The sequence below is a fragment of the Chlorocebus sabaeus genome, chromosome 11 (assembly GCF_047675955.1).
Source record: "Chlorocebus sabaeus isolate Y175 chromosome 11, mChlSab1.0.hap1, whole genome shotgun sequence".
NCBI classification, from domain to species: Eukaryota; Metazoa; Chordata; class Mammalia; order Primates; family Cercopithecidae; genus Chlorocebus; species Chlorocebus sabaeus.
The window spans coordinates 91,755,116-91,768,647 of NC_132914.1; the positions used below are offsets into that span (position 1 = coordinate 91,755,116).

The 13,532-nt window shown below is 38.1% G+C and overlaps 1 protein-coding gene across 9 annotated transcripts in view; it reads right to left on the reverse strand.

Annotated features, from left to right (window-relative positions):
* The window catches only part of CEP83 (centrosomal protein 83), a 161,373-nt gene that overhangs the window by 121,780 nt on the left and 26,061 nt on the right, over nucleotides 1-13,532 (reverse strand). For 5 of the 9 annotated variants that reach the window (XM_073021000.1, XM_037996706.2, XM_008004257.3 and 2 more), the window contains one exon: nucleotides 11,296-11,346. The exons of the other annotated variants lie outside the window; for them this stretch is intronic. The gene's annotated coding sequence lies outside the window, so the exon portion shown is untranslated. The remainder of the gene's footprint in view (nucleotides 1-11,295; nucleotides 11,347-13,532) is intronic. 9 annotated transcript variants of the gene reach the window in all.

A 13,532-nucleotide genomic window follows, 5' to 3' on the forward strand; every position in this document is an offset into this window, starting at 1 on the left:
TAAATTTTTGTCCTAAGGTAAAATGATTGTTTCAATATAGAAAACAGAAATACAAGACAAAACTAAAGCACTGAGCAAGTTGTAGAAGGTCTGGGCAAATTATGAAAGGTTTGTGAGAGATGAATCTTATGAAAGGAATTTTATTTGTGAACAAATTGGCTAAGATGAAAAGTAAACTATTTATAGGTTTGTCTTAAAATTGACTCCTCATATCAAAAGTACACTGATACAAAACTAAAATTTGATATTCTCTTTTAAAACAAGATTTTCTTAGAGTACTGATTACTCTCAATGAAAAATAATAAAAGTACATTTTAAGACAAAAAAACACCACTATTTAAAAATAATAAAAGTAGATTTTAAGGCCAAAAAAACCCACTATTTAAAATGGAGAGAGAAATTAATAATGATAAAGGTTAAATACACCAGAAAGATGTGATGATTTTAAATTTATATGCACTTACTATGGCCACTAAATACGTAAGGCAGAAGTTGTCAAAACTCTAAGGAGAAACAGACAAATTCACAATGATAAGAGGAGAATTTCACCACTATTCTTGGTAACTAATGGGACAAGATGATTTTTAAAAATAATCAGTAAGAACACAGATAATTTAAACAACACAATTAACCATGCTGACCTAACTCACATATGGAAGACTATACCCCATAACTACAGAATACACACAACTCACAAGTATACACATAACATTTATAAATATCAACCACATGCCAGGTATTTTTTAAAAATTTCAAACATTTTAAAAGACCAAGATCATACAAGACACCTTCTCTGACCACAATGCTATTAAACTAAAACTCAATACAAAAAATAACCAGAAAAGCCACATGTGTTTACAAAGTAAGACACACATTTCTAAATAACTTATGAATCAAAGAAAAGGTCAAAATAGAAATTAGAAAATATGTAGTACTAAATGAAAATTGATACCCCATTTCAAAATTTATGGAATAAAGGTTTCTACTTTGAGGAAGATGGAGCAGATACACATTTTCCTTTTAAACTCATTAATACAACTAAGAGTGCTGGATTTAGGTTATGACAAACTTAAGACTGAATAACGGAGACTAGAAGGCTGACCACCTAAGGACCTGAGAATGCAAGGACAAATACAGTGGTGAGTTTAGTTCCCTGGGCTTTCTTTTTCATATATCTCAGACACAGAGCTGAAGAAACTGGCAACCAGGAAACACCAATTAATTCAGACAAATAAGTCTTGAACAAAAAAAGCCTACTCTCTAGCCAAAGGAACAAAAAAGAGGAAGCCTAGCAAGATAATATGTAGACAATTACAATGCACTCTATCCAAACACCACACACACACACACACACAACTGCAGTTCCACCTCCATCCACACAAGCAAAGATCAGGTGGAAGCCAAGGTAGGCTATAATAAAATACCCTAGTACTGGGCCAAGATGGTACACAAGAAGGCTGACTAGAAAATAGAAACTTCCATTGCTTCCTGAAAACGTAATAAAGCTCAATGATCCCGCAATGTCAGAGGAGACGACACAGAAAACCTAAACTTTCACCTCCACCAACAGTAACAAAGAGGACCTCCCTCACCCCACTGAAGTACTGGCACAGAAGGCCTAGTTAGGACAGGCACAACCACCAACAGTAATGAGGCTACCCTCTCCAGGGTATCAGTGAAGATCACGTGGAGAGCCAGAACTACAGCTACCTGGCAATAACAAAGACCCCTCCCGCAAGCTCCCTCCCAAAAAAACTAAAGTGTCAACAGAGGCCAATTTAGAAACCTCGACTTGCTAGGCACTATGGCTTGTGACTGTAAATCCCAGCCACTCAGAAGGTGAGGTGGAAGGATTGCTTGAGACCAGGAGTTCGAGACCAGCCTGGGCAACAGTGAGACCCTGTCTCAAAAAAAAAAAAAAAAAAAAAAAAGTCATTAGCTGGGCATGGTGGCATGTGCCTATATGCCCAGGTACTTGGGAAGCTAAGGTAAGAGGATTGCTTAAGCCCAGTTCAAGGCTGTAGTGAGCTATGATTATGCCACCACACTCTAGCCCAGGCAACAAAGCAAGACTCCCACCTCTTAAAAAAAAAAAACACACATAAACAAAAAAAAACCTTGTACTTCCACCCCGACCTGGCAAAAACAAGGTAGTAGTTTCCTCTACCAGAAAAGTGTCAGAAAAAGCCAGCTGAAACAAAAGGTTTAGATAGAATCCATGGTATTATAATATCCCAAATGTCCAAGTTTCAATAGAGAACCACTGGTCGGCCAGGCACGGTGGCTTAGGCCTGTAATCCAAGCACTTTGGGAGGCTGAGGCAGGTGGATCACCTGAGGTCAGGAGTTCAAGATCAGCCTGGCCAACATGGCAAAACCCCATCTCTACTAAAAACACAAAAATTACCTGGGTGTGGTGCTGCATGCCTATAATCTCAGCTACTCAGGAGGCTGAGGCAGGAGAAATGCTTGAACCCAGGAGGCAGAGGTTGCAGTGAGCTATGATCACACCACAGCACTCCCGCCTGGGCAACAGAGGGAGACTCTATCTCAAAAATAAATAAATACATACATACATAAATATAAGAAAAGAAATTCACTGATCATATCAAGAATGAAGATTTCAAACTGAATGAAAAAAGGTAACAAGCCAACACTATGATGACAGAGATGTTATGGTTATCTGACAAAGACTTTAAAGCACTGATGATAAAAATGCTTAAACAAACAATGACAAACAAGCTTGAAATAAATGAAAAGAGGGTCACAGCAAAGAAATACAAGCCTCAGAAAAGAAGGTAAAAAGAACAACCAAGTGGAAATTTTAAAACTGAAAAATACAGGCTAAGCCTGGTGGCTCAAGCCTGTAATTCCAGCACTTTGGGAGGCTGAGGCAGGTGGGTCACTTGAGGCCAGGAGTTCGAGATCAGCCTGGCCAACATAGTGAAACCCCATCTCTACTAAAAATACAAAAATTAGCCAGGCAGTGTCGCATGCGCCTGTAGTCCAGCTACTCAGGAGGCTGAGGCAGGAGAACTGCTTGAATCTGGGAGGCAGAGGCTTCAGTGAGCCAAGATTGTGCCACTGCACTCCAGCCTGGGTGACAGACTGAGACTCTGTCTTTAAAAAAAAAAAAAAAAATTCAATGACCAAAATAAAAATATTAGATGAGCTCATCAGCAGAAATAGAAAGGAAAAGAATTAATACACTGGGAAGAGAGAACTCCAGAAATTACTCAGCCTGAACAACAGACAGAAAATAGACACACAAAATAAACAAGCAGCTCAGGGACTGTCAGAACTAAAATAAAATACCTACCATTCCTGTTCTTGGAGTATGATTTCATTTATATGAAATATCCAGAATAAACAAATACATAGAAGGTAGACTGATGATTGCCAGGGGCTAAGGGAATGGGGAAATGAGAACTGACTGCTTTATGGGTACAAGGTTTTCTTTGATGCAGTAAAATGTTTTGGAACTAGACAGTGGTGGTTGTTACACAATGTTGTGAATGTAATAAAGGCCACTAAATTATGTACTTAAAATAGTTAATGTTATGCTACACTAATTTCACCTCAATAAAAAAAGAGAAAAATAAACCTAGCAAACTAGAAACTTCAAAGTGCATCAGTCTCATGAAAGCTGTATATAAAAAGAGTATGTTAAAACACCATACCTGATTTTAAAATCTTAAAACATCTTTTTCTGAGAATGTGATCAAAACAAGAAAGGCCACTATTGCTACTTTTATTCAACAGTGTATTGAAGAACTGGAACAAAACAAAGGAATAGAAGGTATAAAAACTAAAAAAAAAAAAAAAAAAGAAAAAAAAAGAAAAAAAATTCTTTATATACAGATGTTCTGATTGTGTATGTAGAAAATCTAAAAAAAATTACAGAAAAATAATTAGAAAAAGTTAGCAAGATTGGTAGATAGAGCAATATACAAAAATTAATTGCATTCTATACGCCAGCAACAAAATATTTTTATTTTTTCAATAGTGATACTCTTTAACAAAGTATTTTTAAAGACATTCTTAATAACATAAAAAAATACCAAAAGCCTAGGTAAAAAGATGTGCAAACTATTTACTATAGGAAAACTGTGGCTAGCTACTGAAACTAAAAAAGACCTAATAGAGATATGGATCAGGTGTATGGATAAGAAAACATTCTAAAGAGACAAATTCTCCCCAATCTACAGATGATGCAATATCAATATCCAAATGAGTGTGTCTCTATGTGTGAGAAACTTAACATGCTGATTCAAAAATTTATGTGGAAATACAAATGATTTTAAAGAAAAAAAATGGGAGGACTTTACTATATATCAATACTTAGTATAAATATACAGTAATTAAGATGGTATGGTATGCCGTTGGCTTAATTATAGACAAAGAGACCAATAAAACAGGATACAGCCCATAAACTGATCCACCCATATAAGATAATTTAGAACAAAGGTAGTTTTGCTGAACTGGAAGAAGAGAGTCTTCAATAAACGCCACTGGGACAACTAGATCACCTTGTAGAAAAAAACAAACTTGGGCCTTTCTTTATATTACACACTAAAATTAATTCCATTTGGACTGAAATGTGAAAAGCAGAAGCACAAAGTTGCCACAATATAGCAAAAAATATCCAGTAACTCAAGGCAGGAAAAATAGTATGTCTAAACTCTAAAAGGTGATTCCCAGATAAATAATGAGACCAAGCACCTTTCTTTGTTTACTGGCCATTTAGATATCTTCTTTTATAAAATATCCATTCGCATCTTTTGCCGAATTTTTTCTGTTGAATTGTCTTTTTAATTACTAATTTGTGAAAATTATTCATATTTAAATCTCAATGAGAAAACCAAAAAGACGATAAGTCTGGAGAGGAGAGGATGCAAAGTTGTAGTGTAAACTGGCATATTCACTTTGGAAAAAAACTAGCATTATCTACTAAGGTTAAAAAAATACATATACTATGACTCAGTAGTTCCTCTCCTTGGCATATATCCACTTGAAATGTGGTAAATACAGGTACAAAAAAGATTTTTATGATACTGTTCATAGCAGTATTATTCCTAACAACTGAAACCTAGAAACAAATCCAATGACCATCAATAGTTAAAGAAACAAACAGTGGTATAATGGAACTAGTACTATACTGCAATAAAAATAAGCTATAGATCAAGCTTGTCCAACCTGTAGCCCATAGGCCACATACAGCCTATGGTGGCTTTGAATGCAGCCCGACACAAATTCATAAACTTTCCTAAAACCTTATGAGAGATTTTTTTGCATTTTTTTTTTGTTGTTGTTCATCAGCTTTCATTACTGTTAGTGTATTTTATGTGTGGCCCAAGATAATTCTTCCAGTGTGGCCCAGGGAAGCCGAAAGACTGGACACCCCTGCTACAGATACTCTATATATAGGGTGGATATTACAGACATACTGTCCAGAAGAAGCCAAACACAAAAGAATAAACACTAAATTATTACAAATATATAACTTATTACAAATATATAAAGTTTAAAAATTAAAAACAAGCACTATAGTATATAGGGGATACATGCTTAGGTATAAGCATGTATAAAGAAAGGAACTAATTATCATTAAAGTCAGGAAAATATTACTTGATGAGGCTAGTAATGTTCTACTTCTTGATTTTTGCGGATACATGGAGGTTTGCTTTGTAACTTCCTTTGTAAATCACTCAGCTGTACGTTGTTGTGTACTTTTCTATATGTATATTATAATTTATAATTTTTTTTGAGACATTCTGTAATCCACACTGGAGTGCAATGGCACGATCACAGCTTACTGCACTGTAAATCTCCCAGGCTCAAGTCACCTCAGTCTCCCAAGTAGCTGGGACTACAGGTACATGCCATTAAGCCTGGCTTTTTACAATTTTTTTTATTTATTTTAATTTTTATTTTTATTTTGTAGAGACAAGGTCCTGCTTTGTTGCCCAGGCTGGGCTTGAACTCCCACACTCAAGCCATCCTCCAACCTTGGCCTGCTAAAATGCTGGGATTACAGGAATGAGCCACTGCAACCAACCTTATAATTCACAATTTTTTAAAAAGGGACTCAGAAGGGAGAGTAACTCAAAAATTGGGATCAGCATCATGTCAAAGACCGTAGTCCTTTTCATTGTTCTTCCAACAAATCCTGTTGGCTTAATTCTCCTCATGGTTGTGAGGCTACCACATGGATATGTAATATTCATTTTTTAAAAATTTCTTCTACTAGTTCTCTTTTATCCATGTGCTTGTTTACAGTCCTTTAAGTAAAATTTACATATAATGAAATGCTCAAATACTATCTCCATGCATCACTTAACAAGGATATGCTCTGATAAACTCATTGTTAAGTGATTTCATTGTTGTGTGAACATCAAAGAATATACGGTACTTACACAAACCTAGATGATATGGCTTATTATACACCTAAGCTATATGGTATAGCCTATTGCTTGTAGGTTACAAACCTGTACAACATGTTACTCTACTAAATATTGGAGGCAACTGTAGAAAACGAAGTAGAGGTTCCTCTTCAAAAGGACTTTCCTTCCAGTCTAATTGAGAATAAATAGTAGCCTCTCTTAGAAGCAAAATTTATTCAAATATTCTTAAATATCTGCTAGTCGTAATAAAGAAAGCAATATATTTTGTATTCTTAGTCCTCATCTTTTAGCCTAGATATTTGCCCTGGCATGCCTATACAGGCCCAAGCAAGCATTAGTTCGTAGCCTGTTCCTCTTCCTTAATTGGAGGTGTTTTGGCCTTTCTCAGCATTCCACAAGTTACTTCCTCCTTTCCTTTGTTCTCTACCTTTGCCTCTTTTGGGAAGTTCTAAGTTGCTAGCCAATCGGGACAAGTACAGAATGTAAGGTCCCGTTCCAGCCAATGGAAATTGGACACAGCCATAGGGTGGACGCGTTAGATTATAAATGACCCTGTCTCCTTTGTTCATGTGTGCTCTCGTGGCACGACTGCTAGCAAGCGGCACCCTTTCCACAGAAAGAAAATTAGCCAAGAGATCCTTTGTCTTAAGTTTTGATTTCCATAACACTGAATACCCACTTCCAACAGCAATTGTAACACAAATCACTGGGCAATAGAAATTTTTTAGCTCCATTATAATCATATGGTACCACCGTTGTGTATGTGGTTATATGTAGCACATGAATGTACACAATTTCATGAGTTCACAAAAGAACTCAAGAAAGTCTCAATTTCATCAAGATATAAAACAGTCCCATCACTCCAGAAAGTTCCTTCATATGCCTTCCCAATCACCCCACCCACAAGAGGCAACTACTTTTGTGGTTATTCTCACCATAGTTCCAGAACATATTAAAGTGAAATCATACAGTATGTACTCTCATATATTTGCCTTGTTTCACCCAAATGGCTGTGAGATTCACCTGTGTTTTTGTGTATCTCAGTACTTTGTTCCTTTTTAAGGCTGAGTAGCATTTCATCATTTAAACATACCACATATTGTTTATCCATTCTCCTGCTAATGTGCATTTGGTTGTTTCTGCTTACAACGAATACAGCTGCTGTGAATATTCTTGTACAAGACTTCTGTGGACACATTTTCAGATTGGGGGTGAGTGGTGGTAAACATTTAAGAATGGAATTGCTGGGTCATGGAGCAGGTTTATATTTAACTTTGTGTAAGAAACTGCCAAATCTTTTTCCAACGTGGTTGTACCATTTTCTATTCCAACCAAAAACATATGAGAATTTTGTTTTGTTTTGTTTTGTTTTCTGAGATGGAGTTTCGCTCTTGTTGCCGAGGCTGGAGTGCAATTGTGTGATCTCAGCTCACCACAGCCTCCGTCTCCTGGGTTCAAGTGATTCTCCTGCCTCCGCCTCCCAAGCAGCTGGGATTACAGGAATGTGCCAGCACACCCGGCTGATTTTGTATTTTGAGTAGAGATGGCGTTTCTCCATGTTGGTCAGGCTGGTCTTGAATTCCTGACATCAAGTGACCCGCCCATCTCAGGCTCCCAAAGTGCTGGGATTACAGGTGTGAGGCACCATGCCCGGCCAACATATTGAGAATTCTGTTTGCTCCACATTTTTCCCCAATACCTTGTAGCTGCACCAGATCAATCTGGTTCAACTTTTATGTAACAAATTGTGAGTTATTTTTCAGTTGCCATGGACCCTCAGCTCACATAACCTGAGCATGCCAAGATGAGCCAAGACTGCAATCTCAGGAGGAACCTAAGTGCTTGGACCAAGGAATGGGGACTGAATTAAGAAGCAGACACTGCATGGCAGGATCCAGGATCCAATCAGATCAAGCTCTGGCATCATCCCATGGTGGGATCCTGTCAGATCATGCCTCCAGCACCACCTCTGCAAGATCCAATCAGATCACGCCTTGTTATCCTACACTTATGAAACCTGACTCGGGCCCCTGCTTTGGGAACCATCCCCACGTTCTCCTTACTTGTTGCAAGTAATAAAATCCTCATGCTAAATCCTCCTTGGTTGTGAGCACCAAGTTGATGATACCCGCCAAGCAACCAAATCCACATGTTGTGTGGGTTAATAACGTGGTGTTTTGAGTCCTTTTAATTGTAGCCATTCTAGGAGGCATAAAGTGGTATCGCCTTGTGATTTTAATTTACATTTTCCTGAAGCACTTTTTCATGTATTTAAAGGCTGTTCACAGATGATCTTAATCTTTGAAAAGATTTTTGCTTTAAGAACCATCATAGCAAAGAATATTTACTTCGTAGCCAGCAAAATGGGAGATTGTAATAGCTAATGTGTATATTAAAATGAAAACAGACCAGTGTGGTGGCTCACACCTGTAATCCCAGCACTTTGGGAGGCCAAGGCAGGTGGATCACGAGGTCAGGACATTGAGATCATCCTGGCTAACATGGTGAAACCCTGTCTCTACTAAAAATACAAAAAAAAAAAAGAAAAAAATTAGCCAGGCCTGGTGGCAGTCGCCTGTAGCCCCAGCTACTCGGGAGGCTCAGGCAGGAGAATGGCGTGAACCCGGGAAGTGGAACTTGCGGTGAAACAAGATCACACCACTGCACTCCAGCCTGGGCAACAGAGCAAGACTTCATCTCAAACAAAGAAAGAAAAGAAAAGAAAACAAATCTAAAATTTGTCTCATTGCACTAATTACCATTAGCTTCCTGAGCATATACTGCTGTTTTCTACCTCCATGGCTTTGTAAATGCTAATTTCCTTGCTCAGAAGGCTTTTTCCATCTCTTTGTACTCTGATCTAGTGAATTCCTATTCAGCCTTCAAAACACGGCTGAGGAATGCATTACTTTCTCCATGAAGTAAAGACCCTACCAAACATATATAGTTCATTATTCCGTGTTTTATCTTGCATTTTAGTATACATAACACACGAAATGTAACTTTGTCCATGACAAGAAACATGTCTTACTCATGTTCATAACCCCAGCACCTAAACAACCACAGGCACATATTAAGAGCTCAAAAATAGCAAATGAACAAATAATGTGCTCAATTCACTTTTCTTCTCAAATTCAGAAACAGTCTTCCAAACAATAGTGGGCTGAATGCTAGCCCCTCAAAATATGTCATTTCCTAATCTTTGGATGCTATGAATATTACCTTACATAGTTTTTAAAAAGGGGTGGGGGTGATTAAATTATGGATCTTAAGAGGAGGGGCTTATGCTGGATTATGTAAGTGGGCCCAAAACAATCACATGTAACCTTCTGAGAGAGAAGGAGAGGGAGTTTTGAGACGGAAGAGGCAATGTGATCACGGAGACAGAGATTGGAAAGATATAGCCATAAGCCAAGCAAAACCTACAACCACAAAAAGCTGGAAAAGGCAAGGAAAGGATTCTGCCCCAGAGACTTCAGAGGGAACGTGGCTTGGCCAACAACTTGATTTCTGACTTCTAATCTCTAAAACTTTGAAAGAATAATTTTGTTGTTGTTTTGAGATACTATTATATGGTAATTTGTAACAGCAGCCACAAGTAACTAATACAATGGCTTTCTCTTGTATTAATATTTACTTGTAATAAAATTTATCAAACTCAAAATTTCTAACACAATTTTAAATTCCTACCATGGTTAGACTTCTCTGATTTCGATCAGTCAACACACAGCTATCAATTATTTGCAAGACACTTACACATGCATTAGATGCCTGAAATACACAATAAAACGTCTCCTACTATGCAGAGTTTACTAAATACAAAAATTCATATTGAAAATTTTTTAAAGTAAAGTACAAAGTTCAAACAGAAATAAGGGGAAAAAAAGTGAAACATTATCTCAATCAGCCTGTTAATCAGTGAGTACTTGCTGGGCTAGTCTCAGTGAAAGGCAGTTTTTAAAAGACTAGTACAACCTTTTTCCAAATTCTTCATCTTCTCTTTGCAACCATTACAAATACATAATCACATCCATGTGTCATTCCTACCACTTCTTTTGACTGGTCCCAGCTTTACAGACCTCCATATGACATTTTATTTTGCATAGGCACTGTATTTTTTAAGCAGTGAGTAGTACAATGTCTGCCCCAAAGTATGGTAATTCAAAATATTCAAAAAGCACAGCTGCTGATGCTCATGGAAAGCTTCCAAAACACATTCCATTAAAAGCACATGCTATGCCTTTGAACATTTCAAAACAATGCTTTAAATACTACATGCCCTCAAAGTGAATGATGTTTTTTAAAAACAACATTAAAAGTCTAGGGAGGACCTACACCAGGCATTTACTTTACTTACAAACAAAACATTCGAAATGAATTTCTTCAAAATCCAGAGATAATCCTACACTAGTCACCCAAACAGCCTTTGGACAGCCATCCAGGATGTCTTGCGTACAAAAAAAATGTCACAACTTGACACCCTGCCAGAACCTGAAGTGCAGCTGGGAGCAGACCCTTCAAAGCCCTGGTAAGGTGCCAGGCTCTGTAACTGTGATTTAGAAAGAAACAAGGGAGAGCAAGGAAAGAGAAAAGGAAGAAGATATGTATTCAAGTGGTTAGCAATCAACCACCAAGCACTCTTAAATTAAAATGTTACTCTATTTTTACGATTGTGCTGTCTGCCTCTGCACAGCTTAATTCACACAAAAGAATTCTAGAAAGCAGGACATAGTAATGAGTCAACCTCAAATGCTTAGTGTAAATTACCAAAGTCTCTGAAAGTTGTGATCTGAAAGGCAAAGATGATTCTTGTCCGAATTCGTTTTAACATTTCTTAATGTAAGGTCTGTTATAATAACATGAGGACTTTGAGAAGATTTATGAGCACTCACCACTTCTGTCTCAGTTGTACATTCTTCTTTGCTCACAGTCCCACCTTTCTTCTGAAATAGAAAAGGCTACCCATAATATGGCTGCTAATACACAATAAAGATTGTCTACGGATGCAACAACATATCCTGAAAATTGTTTTTTAAATAAATCCTGATTTAATTTTATTTCCATGAGATTTATGCCTTGGTCTGAAAAGTTAAAGAGAAATTGATACTTAAAACTGAATTTAACTGATATTTTTACTGCAGTTGACACATTCTCTTTATTATTTCGAATCTGTCACAAAGCAAGTATAAAATTTTTCACAGCCAGAAAAAGGAGATAAGTAAAAGCCATCCTCAAGACATGCAGGTTAATGTTAAAACCATATACTTCTAAAAACTGATTAAACAACCAATATGATTAAGTGACTGCTATACCATATTTACTGAATGGTCTACTTACAGTAAAAGGGTTTTGAGAGATTAAAAAAAATAAATAGACCATCAAGTCAAGCACACTTCTCATCAGGAAAGAAGAACCTGCCTATATTCAGAATACTCCATGGATATTTTCTAAGTACTTTTAATATGCTAGACATTTTGTTGGATACAGGAATACAGAAATAAATAAAAGAAAACCCTTGTCCTCAAGGAGTTTACAATGGTCAGCAGAATATACTCGTTAACCAACAATTGCTGACTGAATAAGGATGAGAGAAAATGGACTATTTAAACTTTTTGGACTAAAAATTTTTTTACCATGTGCACATATTACCTATTCAAAGTCATAAATTCAGAAAGTTTTTAAATTGTAAAACATTAAGGAATTCAACAAAGAGGCGACAGGAAACACCTAAATCAAGGAAGGAGAGAGAAGTGAGGCAGTCTGCTTATCCGAGATCAGCTAAGAGCCTGGAGAGACTCCCCAGTGTGGGGAAAGGGTAAATGAGAGATGCCCAGGGGTCCACATTCCCACCATGGACACCTGCAATCCTAGCCACAGTAGAGGCCCTGGACCCTCACAGGCCCTGAAACTAACACAGGGAGCTGCATGAAGACTGCACAACAGCACTGTTTCAGAGAGGGAGCACAGGCTGGGGCACACTAACCTCCCCACTACCCATCCCGGTCCCAAGCAGCTATAGTAAGACACCGTTTTGAGAACCCAGTCCCAACAGACTGCACCTTGCGCTTGGGCTTAACAGCACCTGTCTCTTCACATCCCTGGAGTCCCGCTGACATACCCAGCCCACAGCAACCACCATGCCTGGTTCCTGATGCTGGGGCCAAGGTGCATGCCTCTGGCTCCAGTCCCACCCACTGCTTCCAGCAGTGGAGCCACCACTTATTTTCACGTGCCCAGAGTCCCTCACCCACAGCTGCCATCACTGTGCTAACAGGGCTAAGGAATAAGCAAAGCATGAACTTCCACTGCCCAGGCTAAAGCACAAGCCAAGCATGAGCTGCCACCACCAGGACTAAAATGTGAGTGAAACACAGGCTGCAATGCCAGGGCTGAAACACAAGCCAAGTAGGGTCTGCCACCACCAGGGTTAAAATGCAAGTGAAATGCATGTTTCTAATACTTGCCTGCATATAGCTGGTATCACTGAAAGCAACTCTACCCTTCCCAGCAGTAGGGCTGCAGCACAGGCACTGCCTCCCACAACATGAACATTGCGCTGAGGGCCTAAGGATCACCCTACCCCTTCCTAACACAGCCAGCACCTACAGGCACCACTGGGGAGTCTAAAGACAAGCCTACCTGGCCTTGCCCGCCCCCCATGCCAGAGCACACGATCCAGAGGCCTGGAGATCACACAACTCAGCCACCATTGGGAACTAAGGAATCTTCCCAGGAACCTGAGATTGGGCTCACCCACCCAGCTACTAACATCACAGCAAGAAAATATCATACCTCCAAAGGAACACAGTAATTCTCCGGCAACAAATCCCAATCAAAAAGAAATTCACAAAATTCTGGGAAAAGAATTTAAAATATTGATTTTAAAGAAGCTCAGTGAGATACAAGAGAATACTGAAAAATAACATAAAGAAATCAGAAAAACAATTCCTAGAATATGAATGAGAAATTTATGAAAAAGATAGGTATCATTAAAAAAAAAAAAGAATCAAATTCTGGATCTGAAGAATTCACTGAGTGAAATACAAAATACACTTGAGAACTTCAACAACAGACTAGATCAAGCAGAAGAAAGAACCTCAGAACCTGAAGATACGTCTTTCAAATAACC